This window comes from Solanum dulcamara, chromosome 6, assembly GCF_947179165.1.
Source record: "Solanum dulcamara chromosome 6, daSolDulc1.2, whole genome shotgun sequence".
Classification (NCBI taxonomy): domain Eukaryota; kingdom Viridiplantae; phylum Streptophyta; class Magnoliopsida; order Solanales; family Solanaceae; genus Solanum; species Solanum dulcamara.
In genome coordinates, this window is record NC_077242.1 from 20799615 (window position 1) to 20818854 (window position 19240).

General features: G+C 34.2%; 1 long non-coding RNA gene across 1 annotated transcript; it reads right to left on the reverse strand.

Annotated features, from left to right (window-relative positions):
- Positions 1 to 12298: 12298 nt before the first annotated feature.
- LOC129892733 (uncharacterized) lies at positions 12299 to 16771 on the reverse strand. The gene is made up of 2 exons (XR_008767368.1): positions 16386 to 16771; positions 12299 to 16175 (listed from the first exon to the last, which is right to left on the reverse strand). It is a non-coding gene; the product is annotated as an uncharacterized LOC129892733 (long non-coding RNA).
- Between the last annotated feature and the right edge of the window lie 2469 nt (positions 16772 to 19240).

The window sequence follows — 19240 nt, forward strand, 5'->3', positions numbered from 1 at the left end:
AACAAATATCATGGTGATGGATACTGCATTATTTATTGGGATTTGGTCTTGCTTGATGAGAATTTATCTTATGAGAAGGAGCCTGTAGCTATTCTTAATAAGGAGGTCCACAATTTGAGGTCAAGGGAAATTGTGTCTATAAGGGTCCAGTGGAGAAATCGTCCTATTGCGGAGTCCACCTGGGAGATTGAGGCTGATATGCGTGGAAGATATCCACATTTGTTCATCGAGCCAGGTGTCGTTTCTTGTTCTTGCTTTTATTTTGACATTTTGAGAACAAACGGTGGGTAAATATGTATCTGTTGTAATGACTCATTAGGTCATTTTGAGTACTAGAGCTTTTTATTTCATAAAAAAATCATTCCATAAATTTTTACTGGGTATTTTGCAATATTCGATAACTACGGTTATTTAGTAGTTGAGTAACTTTAGATATTTAATTTAGTTAATGAGCTAAAGTGGTAATTTATTTAATATCCTATACCTTTTGTTTTATATTTATTAAAATAAATTAATATAATTTGTCAGTTTTAGTACATAACAATTTTAGAAAAGAAAAGAAAAGAGAAAAGGAGAAACTTACATGAGCGTCGAATGAAGAGGAACGAAAACAAAGGCCTTCAGGCAAACCACTGTGCCATTGTAGTATGGGTAGATATATATCCTTATTATTATTATTATTATTGTTGTTGTTGTTGTTGTTGTTGTTAATAAGAAGTTGCAAAGTGTAGTACTATTGTGGTTTGTAAATTGAGGAATTAGGGTAAGGTAATGATGATCCAATCATGGGTAATAATGATACTTTAGGTATTTAATGATTATGGGCATTGTGAATATGTGATTTCCATATATTTGTATATGGTAGACTTTCAAATCATGGGCGTCATTTGTTTTTCATGGTGTATTGGAGCAGGGGTTCTGTCCTCCTTCTTTTCCATTTAAATTGTATAGTCTTTTTGACATTATTTTAAAGAAATTAAATTAGAATTGGATTATGAGTATGTGCAAGTTTCTTTGGGATATTACCATAGATTTGGTTTAGTTTTTTCTTTTCTTTCTTTCTATTTTACTTGATTATCACATTATAATTCAAGTTTTGATATATTGAGATATATACTAAAATAATAGGTGTATTGTGTTATATGAATATACTTAGATTTTTTATATTGGAGGAATTGAGACTTAACCCTTCCTTAAGATTTAGTAATGTGAGACTTAAGATATTAGTTGTTATCAAAATTTAGGAATTTGATTATAGATTTGGATGGGTTATTGAGTCTAGACTAGATACATAGTAATATGGGTGTCTACAGACTCGTGTGTTTATGAATACTATATATTTGATAGATTGAAAATTTTAGGTGGCATCGAAGAAAGGAAAGACATTGGTGGATTAGCTTGCTTGGCTTCGATTCTTCAGTTGAGGTAGTTTATGGTTTATTCTATATCATAGATAGTCTCTTAATAGTGACTGATAGTCATTGAGTATTTTTGTGAAGTTTTCTATGTATTTAGTTTTGTGGTTTGGATGGTTGCTATGTTGTTGTGATTGGTCTTAAATCCCAAGACCGTGAAATCCATAATCTTGAACTTATCCTATGAAAAGTGATGCCTCATATAAACAAGACTTTATGAAATATTGTTAATAAAGTGTTAAGTGATAAGAAAGAATGATAAATTAATTATATTTAGATCAGGTGTCACATTCCGACAAGGTATATTTGGATCGGATATCAGATTTCGACACGATATTATTAAATTAGGTGTCAAATTCTGACATGGTATATTTGGATTGGGTGTCATATTTTGACATGGTGTAATTGGATTGGGTGTCACATTCTGACACGGTATATTTAGATCAAGTGTCACAAGCCAACACGATATTATTGGATCGGGTGTCACGTTCCGATATGGTAATATTAAAGGAAAATAAATTAAAATAACTTAATGCTATCCAATCTCAAATAACTCATTTCCCAAAAGAGAGTGATGTAGAGGCCTGAGTCCTCATGTGTGATATTGATATTGTTGACTGGTTATGTAATTGTTTATTGTGTTGTCACTTGACTGTTAAGTGCTATGGTTGATTTTCCGTTATTACTTTATGCATATTGCTTTCTATTTTGAATCGGCCGATGATACCTACTCAGTACATGTTGTCCTGTACTGACCCCTACTTGTATTCTTCTTTATTTTATTTTGTGGAGTGTAGCGAGTGTTCTATAGACTTTGACTCGCCCTCAGCTCTAGCCAGTCTCCGGTATATCAGATTTCAGGGTGAGCTATCCTCCTAGTTCGTATTGGATTCTCTTAGTCATGACATGATGTCCTTAGTTTTCGAACACAAACTAGTTTATTTATCTATATTAGTGTTTGATACCCTTAGACTTGATATTCTAAGATTAGATGTCCTTGATGTGATGAATTTCAGGTTTTGGGAATGATATGTAATAGACCCTAGTGGATTGTTATTTCTTATTTCCATAAGTTGGGCTTTCGCATTATTATCGTATTTCATAAGTTGAACAATTAATATAAGTTGGGGTTGTGTCGTTCGTTCTCCTACCTAGGAGGTTAAGTGTGGGTGCCACTCACGGCCCATTTTAGGTCGTGATAGTAAGTCTATCACAAAGTTGCACTAAGTTCGTCCTCATGCCATACATGTTCATAAAGTCAATTGAATTATAAGTTGATTCTCCAATTCCATAAAAGTGAATTCTTGATGTATTTACTTGCTTTTTTATTGAATTCTAGTACATATATTACATTATATTCGATGAGTCGACATTTTGAGGTTATGGATTCATGCTTGCTTTCACATTAACCAGAATTTAGGTTTGGAATAAATATCTTATGCATTATTGATGTTGAAAAAAGGATTATCGTCATTGTTTAAATGAGCATGATGTTGAGTTTGAAGGAGTTTATTGATCTGTTTTCAAACACGACTTTTCACACATTTTAAATGTCATATTTTGAGAAGTTGATGTATGTTTTCAAATGCATGGCTGAGATGAGTTGTATCTATATTTAAAAGAATAGATGATGAGTTAAGAAGATTGATGTAAACTTATGTAATAGTCCAATAAGACTAGATGAGATGTATTTTGAGTATTTTACTCACTTGATGTATATGAGCATTATGATGTTTTGGGAGTAGTATTAAGAACTGACTTGGGCAAGAGGGTCACGACCCAAATTCAGGCCATGATGATACCTACTATAACCCCCGAGTAGGCAAGCCAAACACAACTAATGCTTTAGTCAAATCTCAATTTAAATAAATAACTAATAACATAAGAATGCGTAAGTAAGACGAATTTACCAAAAGAAATCAGGCCAAGGTATAGATATGTAAATACAATACAAAATATACCAAACCCCAGACTAACGCTAGACCAAACTCCAAATCTGGTGTGACTTATACAGGAGCTACTAAATAAAAAAACTGACAATATAAATATACAATAAAGAACTGACTACCCTAAAATACAGCATAGTAGTTAGTACAAAAGAAGGAAAGTAGCAAGTCTTTGAACGCCGGGAGCTCACCACAATCCCGATCTAGCATAGCTACGGATAATCAGGCCCGCGCTGGGGATGACTCAAATTAGGAGCTGCATCAAAAAATGTAGAAGTGCAGTATGAGTATCAAAACACGTGTTACTAATTAGGCATCATAGGCCGACCGAGCTCAAAAAGAATAAATATATAATAAGCAGCATGATGATACTAAATAATAATAAGAGAGAAGCATAAAGCTAAAACTATGGTGAAAGAGGGTACGGGAAGAATCATACAGTAGTCAAGTAAATCCAACCAAGAAGTAAAATCACATTAATAATCTCAATCCGCAATATATAGAAGGAGTGCATGAATATAAAGTAGTAGATATGGATCAATATCCCCAAAAGTAGAATGAAGCACCCAGAATAATCCCTGAGCACATAAATAAAAGGGTCGCCTGGAATCATACCTCGAGCTCATCAACATTGAAATAATAACCCAGAATATGTATCAATGGGCCGCCTAGAGTTCACACCTCGAGCTTATCAAATGAAATAAAGTGTAGCCCTAAGTCAATAAAAGGGTTGCCCAGAATCATACCAAAAGCTCATCCACCATGAAATGCCATAAGTAAAATATCACCGATATTTTTCTTAAATCTCTCATATTTATTCATCAACCAAAGGTCCTATTCTCATCTTCTACTCTTTTTAAAAAAAAGGGTTTTTAACACCTGTGAGGTAAATAAGATAAGTAGCATGTCAAAAATCATATATCACTCACTTGAGACTCCGGTGTACCCAAAGAACGGCCTCGGGCCCAACATTTCAATATCATAAGCAAACAAGGCATAAGCATAAGCCAAAAGTCACCATGAGTGGCCAATCAAAACCAAACGAATCAGCATGCGGCATCCTAAGTTCAAATTGCCTAGGAGCAAGTTCTAAGGATTCTAAGCGATGTAAACAAGCCAAGCTAGCCCCTAGACTAAGGCTCCAACAGCAAATACCCCAAACTAGATACTAACGATGATCATCGACTCTAAAATGCTAAATAGGATATGAACACCTAAATCACCAACATAATCACTCGTTACCATCCAAAATATATCAATTCTAACCAAGCCAACTCTAACAAGATGAAGCCATAACCTACCTCAAGACTAAAATCGCACACGAATCGCTAAACCTAAGCCTTTCCCTTCTGAGCCACCTCCGAACGATGACACTCTATCAAATTTTAAAGAGAACATCAAAAGAAAGACAATGATACCAATATTACTATAATTTTGAATGGAAATAAAATCGGGTTAAAATTTGACTTTGGGACTCGTGCATGGAATCGAAAAACTAACTCCATCACATTCCAAATAGCTCAAGAAACTTATGCCCCAAAATGGGCACATTCAGAGCATCGGAAGAGCTCAAAACAACCCTTCCAATTTCAAGACCTAAACTATTCATAAATGTAAGGAAACAACGAATTTAAGCAAAACTTACAAGATTTTTAGGACGGGAAAAGATCTCGGAACATTCCCGCAAGAATTTCCAACACAACAGAACAAGAATGATGAAAAATGTCCAAAAGGTGCTCTCAAAATCCCAAAATTATGAAGTCCTTAAATGGGACTTAGCTATTGGAAATGGGCATTTAATTTCACTGAAGCCGGTGAAATTGCCCTTCGCAATCGCCAACTAGGCCTCGCGATCGCGAGATCTAACCTGACTAACTGATCACTATCGTGATGGTCAACCAAGAGATCACGATGTCCAGGGTCTAGATCCTTCGCGATTGTGGACCCTTGGGTCGAGAATGCGATGAGTAAATTCCCTACACTAGCAGTTCAGCTAGTGCTGAACTTTGGGAAAAAGGTATTTTTTCTGATAGGGGTTCGAAATTCATTCAGAACCCCGTCAACACAAAGTAGACTATACTACCAAACTAGAAATGGCATTTCAGACTCAATGGAATCGATAGATTTTCCAATAGAGGTTGTTTCATTGAAATGTTGACCAAAGTCAACACTTTCTAAAGAAAGCATTCAAAACGCACAAACTGCCTCAATCTCATTTTGGGCACCTTGGGAACCAAACCAAAGGTCATTCTAGACCAAACTCGATATTTTAGAGCTAACCGTGGTGATAAAATTTTTATCTGATTGCGTTTACTCAAAATATTGACCAAAGTCAAACTTGGCCAGAACTTTAAGGTTAAAAAGATAAATCGCATAAACTCAAAACGAAGACTCCAAAACTAAAACTAACTTTACTTATAGAACAAAATGGACCTTCCGGAGCTGATAGAAGCATCGAAATTCTCATATGATGCCCGGATCTCCGAATGTTGACTAAAGTCAACTCTTTCAAATCTTAAGCCTTAAAAATTGCCAAACCACCTCAAAACTCAATCGAACACCTTGAGGAGCATGCCACCCATCCTAACATCATAAAAGAGCTATACAGAAGCTACGGGGAGGGGTAAAATGGTAAAAATATGCAAAAGCACGAAAATAACCTCGAAGGTCATTACAAAGAGTTTAGATAACTCAATCCCCATAAACTACATAGCCAGCACAAGATAGGATCATATCGTTAATTTAGGAAACTCCTCATTTATCCCAAAATAGGACTTTTTATATGGATCCAGAGATGATGTGATATCCCTTACCCTAATAAAGTATTAGATAGATGTGGCAACAACATCGCTTTGTTGTATTGTCACTAGCTCATAAGTAATGATTGTTGGTCAAAGAATCTCCCTAATGAAATAAAAGTACTATATTTTTTAATATATTGAGTTGCATATCTTTTAAAGCACTGTTTTATTACAGCGTATGCTTTATTTAGTTGAGTTATTTTCAGAGTTGAGTTTCTTGAGATGAGTATCTTGATCTAAGTTTCCTTTTTTCCTGTTTACATACTCGTACATTTCATGTACTTACATTATTCAACCTGTATCATTTTATGATGTAGATACAGGTGTTAGAGATCATCAACAGGTGCACCATTGAGGATCTACATTCCATAGCTTTTGGTGAGACCTATTTTTATTTAGAAGAGCTACTTTATTTCAGGTTTTATGTCATTTTATTTTCATTGGGGTAGTTGTGGGCTTGTCTCTACACCTTTTTAGTAGGTAATTGAGGCTTTCATAGACTTAGTAGAGTGGAGTCATATTGAGTCTTTCAGAGTCTGCCTTAAAGTTCTTACTTTCACTATTGAAGTAATGACATTTGACTTATACATTTTAAATGAGTACTTTAAATTATATTTTGAGGATTGATGAGTATGTTATGTGAATTCCCACTAGAGTTTACTCTTTTATTGAGTTAAGTATTCCGCTAAGTGAGTTAGCCAGACCAAATAGTTCGCTTGGGACAAACAATGGTTTTTGAGTGTCGATCATGTCTAGGGTGTAGGCTTGGGGTATGACAGACAAGCTTTAGTCAGGAAAGGAATCCTTGGGATCTTTAGACCTAGTGAAATAAGGATTGTTATACCTCAAAATTCTTTTAAGCTAAGACCCGCGCCTTTCTTCTGATGCGTATAGGCACGAGCCCAATGACTCCTAATTGTATATATGATTTAGGTTCAATTTCTAAGTATTTGAAGTATATTACAGGTGAATTATTGTCATGAGGAACCTCTAGCACTAAGTCTAGTTCAAAAATCCCTTACCGATTGAGTTTTCGTATAAGATTATATAAGGGTCAAATTCAAATGACCATAACTTTCAGATTATTAAGAGTTAGGTAGTCCATAACCTATTAAATTAAAATTATTTAAGACCTCTTTCCAACACTGTTGAGTTTTCCTCATTTGGAATTAGGAGTAAAAAGTTATGACCATTTTACCAAAGACTATCCCTGCAGCAGTTTGGGGCCTGGCGCGGCGCGGCAGTATTGCGCTCGAAACTAGCTATAGTAGTTTGAGCCCTAGCACGGTGCGCCACCCTTCCCAAACCTAACCTTGTACGTTTTGAGACTAAAAATCTGCCTCCTAGTGGTATTTTCTTCTCATTCACCCTTTGAACCTTGGAGAGAAGAGATTAGAGAGAAGAAGAAGAAGAGCTAGATTTCAAGTCATTCCTTCAAGTCTTGATTTTCCTTCGATTTTCAAGTATGTAAGGCTAACCTAAAACATGGATTGAGTTCTTCCATGTGCCCCATAGATGTGTTTGATGGAATTGTGAAAGACTTGAACCTTTCATTAATGTTTTCTTGAATTTTTCTAAAACATAGAATTTTTTTACATACTATTAATTGATTGATGATTTCCATGAATTGAATTCTTGAAAAATTACTTTTCATATTTTATTTGAGAAAATAGTCTAAAAACCCCCTAATCTATACCCGAAATTCTAATTACACACTCCAATTACGCGGGGGTCCTATTACCCCCCTAAACTATTTAAAATCATAATTAATTCCACCCTAAATTCTTATGTGCCAAAGTGAGTGTATTTCACTCTCTTTGAGAGAGTGAACACCACAAATAAATATTAAAACTTTATTTTTAATAATATCTCCTCTTTTTTTCTTTTTTTTACCTCTCTTTCTCATTGAATAACCTCCCCCACCCACCCCCACCCTCGTGCCTTCATCTTCTTCATTTTCACATCTAACCTATACTCTTCATATTCCTCTACAAAATTTCTTCATCAATCCTAACCCTTAAATCTACTTAGTTATCATTTTTCAATTAAAGTTCTGAACATAATAATTACTCGTTCTGTAAGAACCCATATAAAAAAATAAATTCTCTTCTCTCAAATGTGGACTCCAACAAACATGAGAAATAATCTCATTCTTACACAAATTTCCATCAACATTACCCATATAATCTCACATAACATCTTCAACTCATTTAACCCCTATATTCATGCTATACTAATGAACAGTATACAAAATACAAATCAAGACCCAAAAGTAATGGAGAAGTTCTAATTAATTGAATTGGGTTTGCTATTTTCACCAACATTAGAAAGAGGAAAAAAATAAATTGCATTAAGATTGTGAAATGACACAAAAATCTATGGAGTAAATTGTGCAACAATGGAAGAAGCTGTAGAAAAATTCAATTGAAATATCAATACGACGTCTATTGGGAGAGGATTGTTCTGGCCATAGAGAGTACTTTCACTCATCGGAAAAATTAATTGTTCTTTCTCTTCCCCACAGGTTAATCGCGATGAGGAGGGGGGTGGATTTAGGGATGGTGATGGTGATTCCATAAGTTATAATGGAGGTTTTATAATTGATATAAAATGAAAAAAAGAAAGAAAAAAATGTAGTAAAAATAATTATAAATTTATTATATTTATTATATGGCATTGACATGGCGTTGAGGTGGTGTTGATGTGGTATGACATGGAATGCGCGTGTATTACACCACAAGATACATAACTGATTATGGAATTTTAGGGTGATAATAATTACAATTTTAAATAGTTCAAGGGGGTGATAGGACCCCCGTGTAATTGGAGTGTGTAGTTGGGATTTCGGGTATAGATTAAGGGGGTTTTAGAATATTTTATCTATTTTATTTCATAAACCGTAGCTATATATTGACTATAAATGATTATATATATGTATTAATTGGAATGAAAAGCATGAATTGGGATAGCTATGAATGTGAATGACATGAAATATGAACGAGACCTTGGTGGAACTAGAATGTCCTTTGTGTGTCCATCAATTGAACCCAAATGATTGAGCATGAATGATTGTTGTCATAAAAGTATATCTAAACTACTCTTGAAAAATGTGATTTGGGATTGATTAGATATTATGATTGGTTGAGAGGTTTGATTGTGATAGAATTGATGAATTGATAAGGGTCCAAATTAGACTTGTCGAAATGAATAGATTGAACTGATTAGATAGAGTTTTATGAGCATTGAGTCTTGGGAGGAGTATTGAGCACTGATTTGGGTAAGAGTATAGTTACAACTCAAATTCCATGAACTACGTAGCCAGTGTAGGATGGAGAGTTAAACATCTTAAGTCCTAAAATAATGGACTTTGATTGATTGTGGATCTAATGATATTGATTCGTCCCTTATCTTGGCAAAGTATTGGACGGATGTGGCAACGACATCACTTCGTTGTACATCATCGGCCCATAGGTGATGGTTGTCGGTCAGAGAAACTCCCAAGTAGAATATAATCTTGTCTGATAGGATTGTTTGATTGAGATTGTGGGTGATTGAGTCGATTTTGAAAAACTTCGCTATATTATAAATTTGCATATCTTTTAAGTTGAGTCCTTTGAGTTGATTGATGAGGTTGAGGTAAGTGTTGTTGATTGTTTCTCCTTCCTGCCATTTTTCATACGTGTACATTCCACGTACTAACGTTTTTTGGCCTGCATCATTTCATGATGCAGATACAGGTGTTAGATATCATCAACAAGCGCTCCGTTAAAGATCTACTTCTTTTCTGAGAGTGGTGAGACCTCCTTCCTTTTCGGAGGGATCATATTTATTTTATATTTATTTTTAGTAATTTCTTTTGGGTAGCCATGAACTTGTCATTGGCACATTCTAGATAGTGATAGAGGCTTTATAGATGGATAATGATGACATCGAGTCTTTGTCCTGGTTTTCAAACTATTTCTTTGAGTTGAAGTTAAGTTGAGATTGGATTTAAATCGTTTTATACCTCTTCAAATTATTGAGATGGATAGACCATCTGAATTTCTTTTAAATTTAATTTGAGTCTTCCACTGAGTGCATGAATGAATAAATGAATGTGTGATTCGACCAAGTGGTTAGCTTGGGGACCAGCAATGATCTTCGAGTGCCGACCACGCCTAGACTACCCTCTCGGGGTGTGACAAGGATGCTCAGCCATTTTCTCAACACAAATTAATTTAAATCCTGATAACAGAAAAACAACTCAACAGGTAAACATGTTAGTGTCTGTAGATAATCGATAATATAAGATATCACAAATAGAACAATAAACACAGAAGAGTTGCTTCATTCAAAGATAAACCAGCCCATGAATATAGGAATGACAAAATAGACAGAATTTTGTCTATGTGATTTTTGAATTAGTGAATTAGGACGGTTGATTTGCGTTGAGCCAAGGTCTTCTTGCATCTTCAATTGTCGTATTTCGACATTTGTTGATGTGAAATTTATATTTCCTTGTAAAAATAAGAAGGGTGAAACAAAATATTTCAAATATCGAGACCAAAGCTTGAAAGGTTTTCTACGTATTTCACAGAGAAAAATTCAGGTCCTGTGTAGTTCGACTAACTTGAACCTCTTTTTGACTTGAGATGACAAATAGAACTTCTTTGAGAAGAAAGAGTAAGATTTAGGATTTGAAAGTGAAGTTCAATTTATTTTTTTTTTTTTTTGGGGGGGGGGGACTAAAGACTCAAAATATTTTGATACACTTTGATAATGACTTGATATTTGTGATTACGTGGTTCTAGAAATATTTCAAAAAAGAAGTAGGCTAGAATTTCTCATATTAAAGACAGAAACAGTTATAGCATATGGATAAACAGTTATTGCGTGTCCTAAATAGATATGTGACCCTTTTGTGCCTAGGGTAGGCCTATCAATTTAAAAGATGTATAACACCATGTGAAACATTCCATTGCCCCAAAAATCATATTTATACAAGTTCTATAAATAAATTGAATGGAAATATATAATTGGGAAAATTGGATACAAATAATCAGTCAACGCAGGGGAACAATTCTAAACTATGCTTCTATGGGAGATACTTCGCTCTTAACTTCTTGATATTTCCAAACACGAACTCCTTTTGGATAAAATAACAGATCGTGAAGATCTCTTATACTAACAGAAAACTACCAAAATAAAGTCCAAAACTCGAGGGACAATAGTTTGCCAAATACAACTTTTCAATTTAAACACATAAGTATGAGCGTCCAATTGGTTCGTGGGATTTTTGGACTCAAGGTGATCTTTATAATGGACCCAATAAGACTCAACTATTAGGTCATCTTAGGCCAGTGAGCTAAATAAAGGGTTTTCGCTCCACTCTACACTAGTTGACTAAGAGAAATTTATTTGAAGTGGACTGGTGACCCAAGAGGACAATTGGGCTGGGGAAGTTAGCGAACGTTCACCATCTAGGGACCAACTCATTTTGCTAGGGTACCCCTATAAACAATTGGATTCAATGACTGCTACCCGCATAACTGTCTTTAAAGTAAAAAAATAAAAATACCAAGTGGTGAAAATATGTTATACTTGAAATGACAGTTTAATATTCATAATTAAACACATAAAGCACAAAATAAAGTAAATTACTAATTATCTCATTTCCAAATAGTTAGTCAAATAAGTCAAAAAAATCTAATGGTTAGAACCTAATTAAATTTCTAGAGGAGTCATCATTTCTATTATGTTGGGAAAAAACTGTTTAATATTCATGTCAACTTTTTTAGGAAAAATCAACTTTAAAAGTAGTGTCCACTTAATTTTTAAAGGAAAATCAAGAAACATTTTTAATTTTACTTCAAAAAGACTTTAAAATAGAAAAAAAACTTTTCGAAATTTCATAGAAATGGACATGGGTTCTTATTTCCGTTTTAATAAAGTTTTAGGCACTTGAAATGTCCGCTAACATGCGGTTATCCGGCGTTTAAATCATTTGGCTAACTTAGAAAATATAATTTAAAAAAAAGACATTTAAACTCATTTGAAAAAATATTTACTTGAAACATTTGAAATAATTTGGAAGGAGTGATTTTTTTGTCAAAATAACTAAGTAAAAGACAACATTTGAGTAAAATCATTTATAAAGAATAACCCTACACAAAATGGCTCCTCTTTTACGGGAATTTAATAAAGTTAAACCAAACTTGGTTGTCAAATAAAACAAATGAGAATTAAATAAATTAGATACAATACAAGGAAATAAATATTGGACCCAAGCCTGGTTCTATTTGCCTGGGCCAGTACTTGGGCCAAATTGCTGTATTTGGGCTTTTCTAGCCCATTTCTATTTCTGTATATAGTAGATGTATACACACAGCATATCAGCGTATCATTTATGTATCTGCTATGTACAATCCTGTATATCATTCTCTTTTCCCATATTTTAGCTTCCATACCATTGTGACGTTCTTCGATAGACGAGGCAGACTCAAACTCAAAACTCAATGAAGTGAAGGGATGGAGTCCAAGTAGACTCGGATGCGGTTACATGCAACAAAAGAGGGGAATAGCATTAGGTTGATAAATTAAGCATTTAAAAATCATTCACGGCCACTTTGAGAAGGCATTATAAGAAATAAACTCATAAACTATATATCACTAAACTAAAAAAACAAATTGTGCAACCAATAAGCTACCTATCGAGATCTTACTGCCAAAGGAGAACAAGAATAATGCAACAAAAACAATGAACTTCTGGAGCATCAAAACTCAATATTTAAAAGAAAGATGATACATACCACATGATAAATAATTCAAACATGTTCATGTATTCTACATTTTTGTCACGATCCAAAATAGGGCTTAGATGTGACAAGCCGATTAGGATTCTCGAAGAAATCCCAACCAAGCCTCTTCGCATATCATATTAACAAATAAGCAAAAACTCATAAAAATCTAAGAAATCATAGCATAACTAGAGTGAATCAAGACAACATAGACTCCATACACATATCCAACATGCCTCTGTAGGGCTACATATGTGGGGACTAGGACATATTCGTAGCTCACCCTCAAAGAAAGTAATGAAATGACATGGAATAGTCTCAATGTGCCAATATAGTTTAAGAATGGTAAAAGAAAAGATAGACTCGATTTTTCCTCGAAGCATGAGGACTCACTACACAACGCGAAGAGGATGGAGCGTCCATCCCTACATTGTGATATAATGTAGGCAATGAAGTATGCGTTAGTACGTTTGTATGTACTAAGTATGTAGGCAATGCAATGCATAAGAAAACCATGTTGTGCAAATGACCATTTCAAATAGATTGATAAAAGAGGTAGTATAAGTGGTCATAAGAAGAATCAATGCACAATAAATCATAAGAGTATCATATAAAAATAAATATAGGATTAGTCATTAAAACATCGTAAGGACCATACATATGTGGGATATTAAAAATCATTTTGAGAGCCATAAGTCTTTGTAAGAGATATTTTTAACCGACATAAACCATGTGAGCTATAACATGATCGGTGTTTACCACACACACTGAAAAAAGAGGGTTCATACTTGCCAAGGTACGAATCTGATGCCTAAGTGGATCTATTAAGCTACTAAAGAATCAAGCCTCAACTAATGGGTGATCCTTTCTAAGGAATCAAACCTCTACTAATGGGTGGTCCTTGTTCCTACGTGGAAGGTAGTTATGGGACAATGGAATTTCTACTAACGGTCTCATACCTCTAGTAATGGGTGAGCCTCTATCCCAAGGTCCACTTAGTGCTAAATTAACTCTAAGCGGAATATCATATATATAGTATGTAATAATCTTGTCATATATCATAGTTCATAAAACTTGTTAATAGGAATACCTCATCATCATGTGATTCATGTAATGTGGATGATGCCTTCCATCATTACAAATCTTTTTTCATAAAAGTATCATTAGGGTCTTAACTCACCCTCATTCATCAAACTTGATTGAAACATCATTAAGACATCATTTAAAACCTTGCATGAGTCGTTCATAAATATTCATTGAAGATCCCTTGAAATTCATGATCATGACTTATACTTGAAAATAAGGTGAAAACTTGAATACATGATCAATTGACTTGGAAATCATGAGATTGACTTGAAAACATGTATGATCATATACTTTATATCAACACATAATTCACAAAAATAGTATCAATTGAACGTATAATTGCAATACCCATAATCCATATCATGAACCCTAAAGATCAATGTAGAAAATTTATAGAAAAATTCTTCAATTCCATGCAATAATCATCAATTTATATTAAAATAGATTCATAATCATAATTTGAATCATAATTCATGTAATTAAAATATAGATCATTAAACCCATAAAATACATACTTGAATTTATTAAAATGATGAGACTTTGTTGGGCTCCATGGGTGAAAGTACCCTTGGATGAAATACCCACAAAACTTGAATGAGAAGACCAAAAATGCTTGAAGAAATTTGGACTTTTGATGGACAACTTGAGAGAATTCCTTGAATGTATTCAATGGAGTTTTTGAAAGCCTTTGTAGAGATAGAATTATTTGAATAGATGAATTATGGTAGAATGAAGAAGAATAGAGGTTTAGGTTAGTTTATAGAGTCCAATTAGGTCTTAAAAATATCCAAGATCATTAACTAACGGTTAGGAAAATGTATAAAGTGTACCCACATAAAAATTGAATTCGGACGGAAAACTTAACCCAAGTCCGCGACGCGGACTTGTTCCCTGATAGGCTAATTTTGAGCAAATGATAATTTGGCTAGATTTTAACTTGGGGGGAAATTTGCACTATGGGGAAGCAAGTCCACGACGCGGACCTGTCATGCACCCTACTGTAAATGCATTTTTTGAAATAATTTATCTTCCGGAACACTTAACCTAAAAATCCACCGAGACCATTTTTGCAATGCTTAACCTTATTATAACATATTCCAATCTTCAAAAACCCGGATATTACATTTTTTCAAGGGGTCAACCCAATGTTCAACCAAGCATACTAATTTAGAACCACAATGAGGCAACAAAGAAGACAAGTTAAAAGAGTCATGCCTTTAAACAAATAGTGATAGGATATACATGTCAACTTATGGAGTACCCAAAGCACATATATAACACAACTGCAAATTTTGCAGCTATTTTATAACTATTGATCCTCAAGTGAAGAGATAGCTCATCACAAATTGAATCTAACAAAGTAATACAATATTTTACTGTTTAAAATAGATGAAAAGATTTAAATTATGAATCACAACTTATCTTCAAGCGATATGTTGTAGAGTAAATGAACCTAAACAAAATGATGAATACACAACAAATATATGAAACTAGCAAACTACAGTACTAAATTAAGAGAAAATTTTGCATAAAAGGAATAATCTGAACGAATCTAATATATGCATAGGATAATGAGAAAAAGAAAAACTTAAAAGGGGTGGTTACATAATCAACTTAAAAGAAAATAAGGCAAGGGATGAAAATGATATCTTAAACAAAAGAAAATGTGCTAAGATATATTGAGACAAATAGTTGAATGAATACAGAGACATGAAAAATCTAAATTAAGAAATCATGGAATAGGAAAAAATAAAATGCTTCTTCTCTCATACATCTCATACAGAGGAGAGTAAAAGGGACAAAGTGCTGCAGATTTGATAAAAAATGGAAACACATCAAATAAGTATTAAGAACATAAATTATGAAAAACAAGTCTTAATTTAATACAAAATCATCCAAATCTAAACTATTCATACACCCCCGTAGATAATATTCTAAGTCATGCTATAAAACAACTAACTTAACAGAGCCCAAAATATGCAAAAGGAGGATGGATATACCTTTTTCCGGAGCAGCAACGACTGGGACAACGAGCTTAAGACGACGATGTCTCACTCTGACTTGTGAGCTTCGACGAACCTCCAGGGAACGATGAACAGGACGAGAGAAAAATAAGGCTTAGACTTGAGACTTCATTTCTTTAGACTCAATCTGTAAAATATATCTCTTTCTCGCTTAGAATCTGATTCGCTCAAAATAAAACCGAACCCAGAACCCCTTCCAACAGTGAATGAGGGGGTTTAAATATGAAAGGATTTGGGGGATATTGGGGAAAACGATAAAAATTTGAGGTTTTTTTGAATGAAATGTCAAATTCAAAATATGAATTCCTTCTTTCAGAATAAGGAATATGTCAAATACCTCCTACAAATGCCAATCTCTCAACGGATTTGGACGAAAGAAGGAGAGATGGATGGTGAGATTAAATCAAAACTTCTCGAAGCTCTACGTAGAGAGATCTCCGTGAATCACAACATCCATCACGCATAGAAGGACAAGAGCAACAGGTTTCTTGTACTGTTGTCGGGTTTGTTTGGAGAAGACGATGCATGAAGGCGTCTGGGTGTATGTATACGCGTATGTGTCCGTTCTTTTGTTTTTGGAAAGAAGATCGGTGAAGAGTGGGGTTTAGTTTTGGGTTGTTGTAGGAGTATTTTTATGTAAGGGTATGTTGTGGGTTTTGTATAAGGGATAAGGGGAAATGAGTCGGTGGGAGTGTGCTACTATTAGCCTGAAAATTTGTTGGGTTGGGGAATGGGCTGAAAATTGGTCTTAAAATTTGGTTGAGAATGGGTTTAAAATGAATGAAAAGTGGTCATATTTGGATTTAAGAAGCCTAACGAATTGCAAGTTTGCCAAGTGGATTAAGAATTTAACCAAAATTTGATTTAATTGGTGAATTTAGCTAAAATTTTAATAAGATGAATTAACACTAATTAATTAGAGAACTTCTTAATTCTAACAAAAGAAAGTATTAACTTAATTATGAACTAATTAATTTAAAAATATTAACTTCTAATTTACGAAATAGTTAATTAGAAACAAAGTCTTTTTTAGATCATTTTTGAATATTTATAAAAGTTAATTATATTTAATTTAAAAATTATAAAAATGAAAAAATTACTTAAAAATAACTTGAAATATTTTTTGGATTTTTAAAAGATTATTTCAAATTGTTTAAAATTGAAGAAGTCCGATGAGTAATCCCTATTACAGAGGGTCAAAATTGGGTGTCAACAGAAGTCGAAGAAGATGCTGAGCCAGAGGTAGCGACATAGATTGGGGGTACAGGTTTTCCCCTTCATCTATTGATGTAGTCTAGGAGGTTTTAGCCCTTTTAGTGAGCTGGTAGGTACTGGAACCACTCCCATGGTATAGGTTGCTCAGGGTCCAGTTACTTTGTTCTATTGTTACTACGATTCCTAAAATGGATGAAATGTTCGGTACAAATGCATTCTTCTGCCCACTCATGGGCTCTGTGATGATTGGCACAGAACATGAAATCTTGACTAAGTTCCTCAAGTTGAAGCCTCCAGTTTTCATGGTCTAGAGAGTGAGGATGCTTTTGAGTTCATCTTGTATTACTATGAGAGACTGCACAAGTTGGGCATTTTGCAGCAGTATGGGGTTAAGCTCATGACCTTCCATCTTCAGGGTGAAGTAAAATAGTGATGGAGAGCTTTTGTAGGGTGTCGATCATTAGATTTTCCTTCCATTGACTTGGGAGACCAAAAGAAGCATGAGCTTATGGCTCTTGAGTAGGGCAACATGACATTAGTTGCTTATGAGGCTAAGTTTCATGTCTTGTAATGACCCTAAAGGTCATTTTTGATATTTTTGATAAAATTATCATTTTACCCCTCCGGGTAGTTTCCTCGAGTCATATTTGAATCATATTCATAATTGATTTAGGGGTATTATATGAAAAAGATGAGTTTTGAAAAGTTTTGAGTTTAAAAGACTTTAAGTGTTCAAAAGTGGTATTTGGGACCAACTGGAGCTACGGGTATCAGAATAGAATTTCATCAATTCCAATAGCTCCGAAATGTGGGAATTGGTCTAGGAGAGTTTACGAAACCAGTTTTGGAGTTGTAACGAAGATTTGAGGTCTTGAGTTGGGAATTTGAGGAATTTTAAGCCAAAATTTGACTTTGGTCAACTTTTGGAGTTTCGATGCTTGGAAAGGAATTTCGAAAACTCTATTGGATTCGGGGGATGATTTTTGGTCTAGAAGAAGTGTTGGCTGAATTTTTAGAGGTCCCGAGCCAATTTTGGTATTTTGAAGGCCAAAGTTGGGTTAGTTGCGACTTTTCGAGTTTCGGGTCAAGGACACCTCAAATTCAAATTCTGATAGTTCCATCAGCTCTAAAATATCCAAATTAGGCTATTAGAATTATCGACACGAGTAGAGAGACAATCGATGCGAGTTTGGGGCCATTTCGTGCTTTTGACTTTGAAAGTTAGTCTATGATTGACTTTGGTCAACATTCTTGGAAAATGAGCTCAGCTGAAAATTATGACAGCACGGTTAGTTCTAAAATATCGAGTTTAGTTTAAAAAGACCCTTTGTTCGCTTCTCGAGGCTTCTAGTCTACTCTCGAGGCCAGTTGTGGAATTTGACTTTAAATGACACTTGGATGTGGAACCCACTTTTTATTAAAATTACCGCATATGATAATTTTGAATGCGTCATTGAGTCCAAAATGTCAAATTTAGTAGTGTAGCATATCTAGTTTATTTTTATCGGGTTCTGAATGAATTTCAAGGGTTCGTTTGGAGACTTTAAATAGGGCAAAACCAAAAAGATCTGGTGCAAAATTGTAGATTTTTTAGGTTTTTCTCTCAACTTTGAACCCTCATTTCTTGAGATTTTCAAGTCCAAATCTAGCGATCCAAGAGTCTATCTTCAAGAGATTTTCGTGAGAATTTTTTTTGGTAAGCAATCTTGAGGGGAGGGATTCATGTGAGGAAAATCTCAAATTTATCCCCTATTCTTCTCATTATCAAGCAAGATTTCCTATGAAATTTGAAATTCAATTTTTGTGGTCATTTTAACTTCATTTTTAGCGATTCTTAAGGCTAAGTTGTGGGTTTTTTCACAAGTCACATCGTGACGTGATTAGTTTCGTCCATTGAAGCTTCATTTGAGGTAAATTCCATCCCTACGGGACTGTCATCTTTCTTGAATTTTCTATTAATAGTGAAAATATTGCATG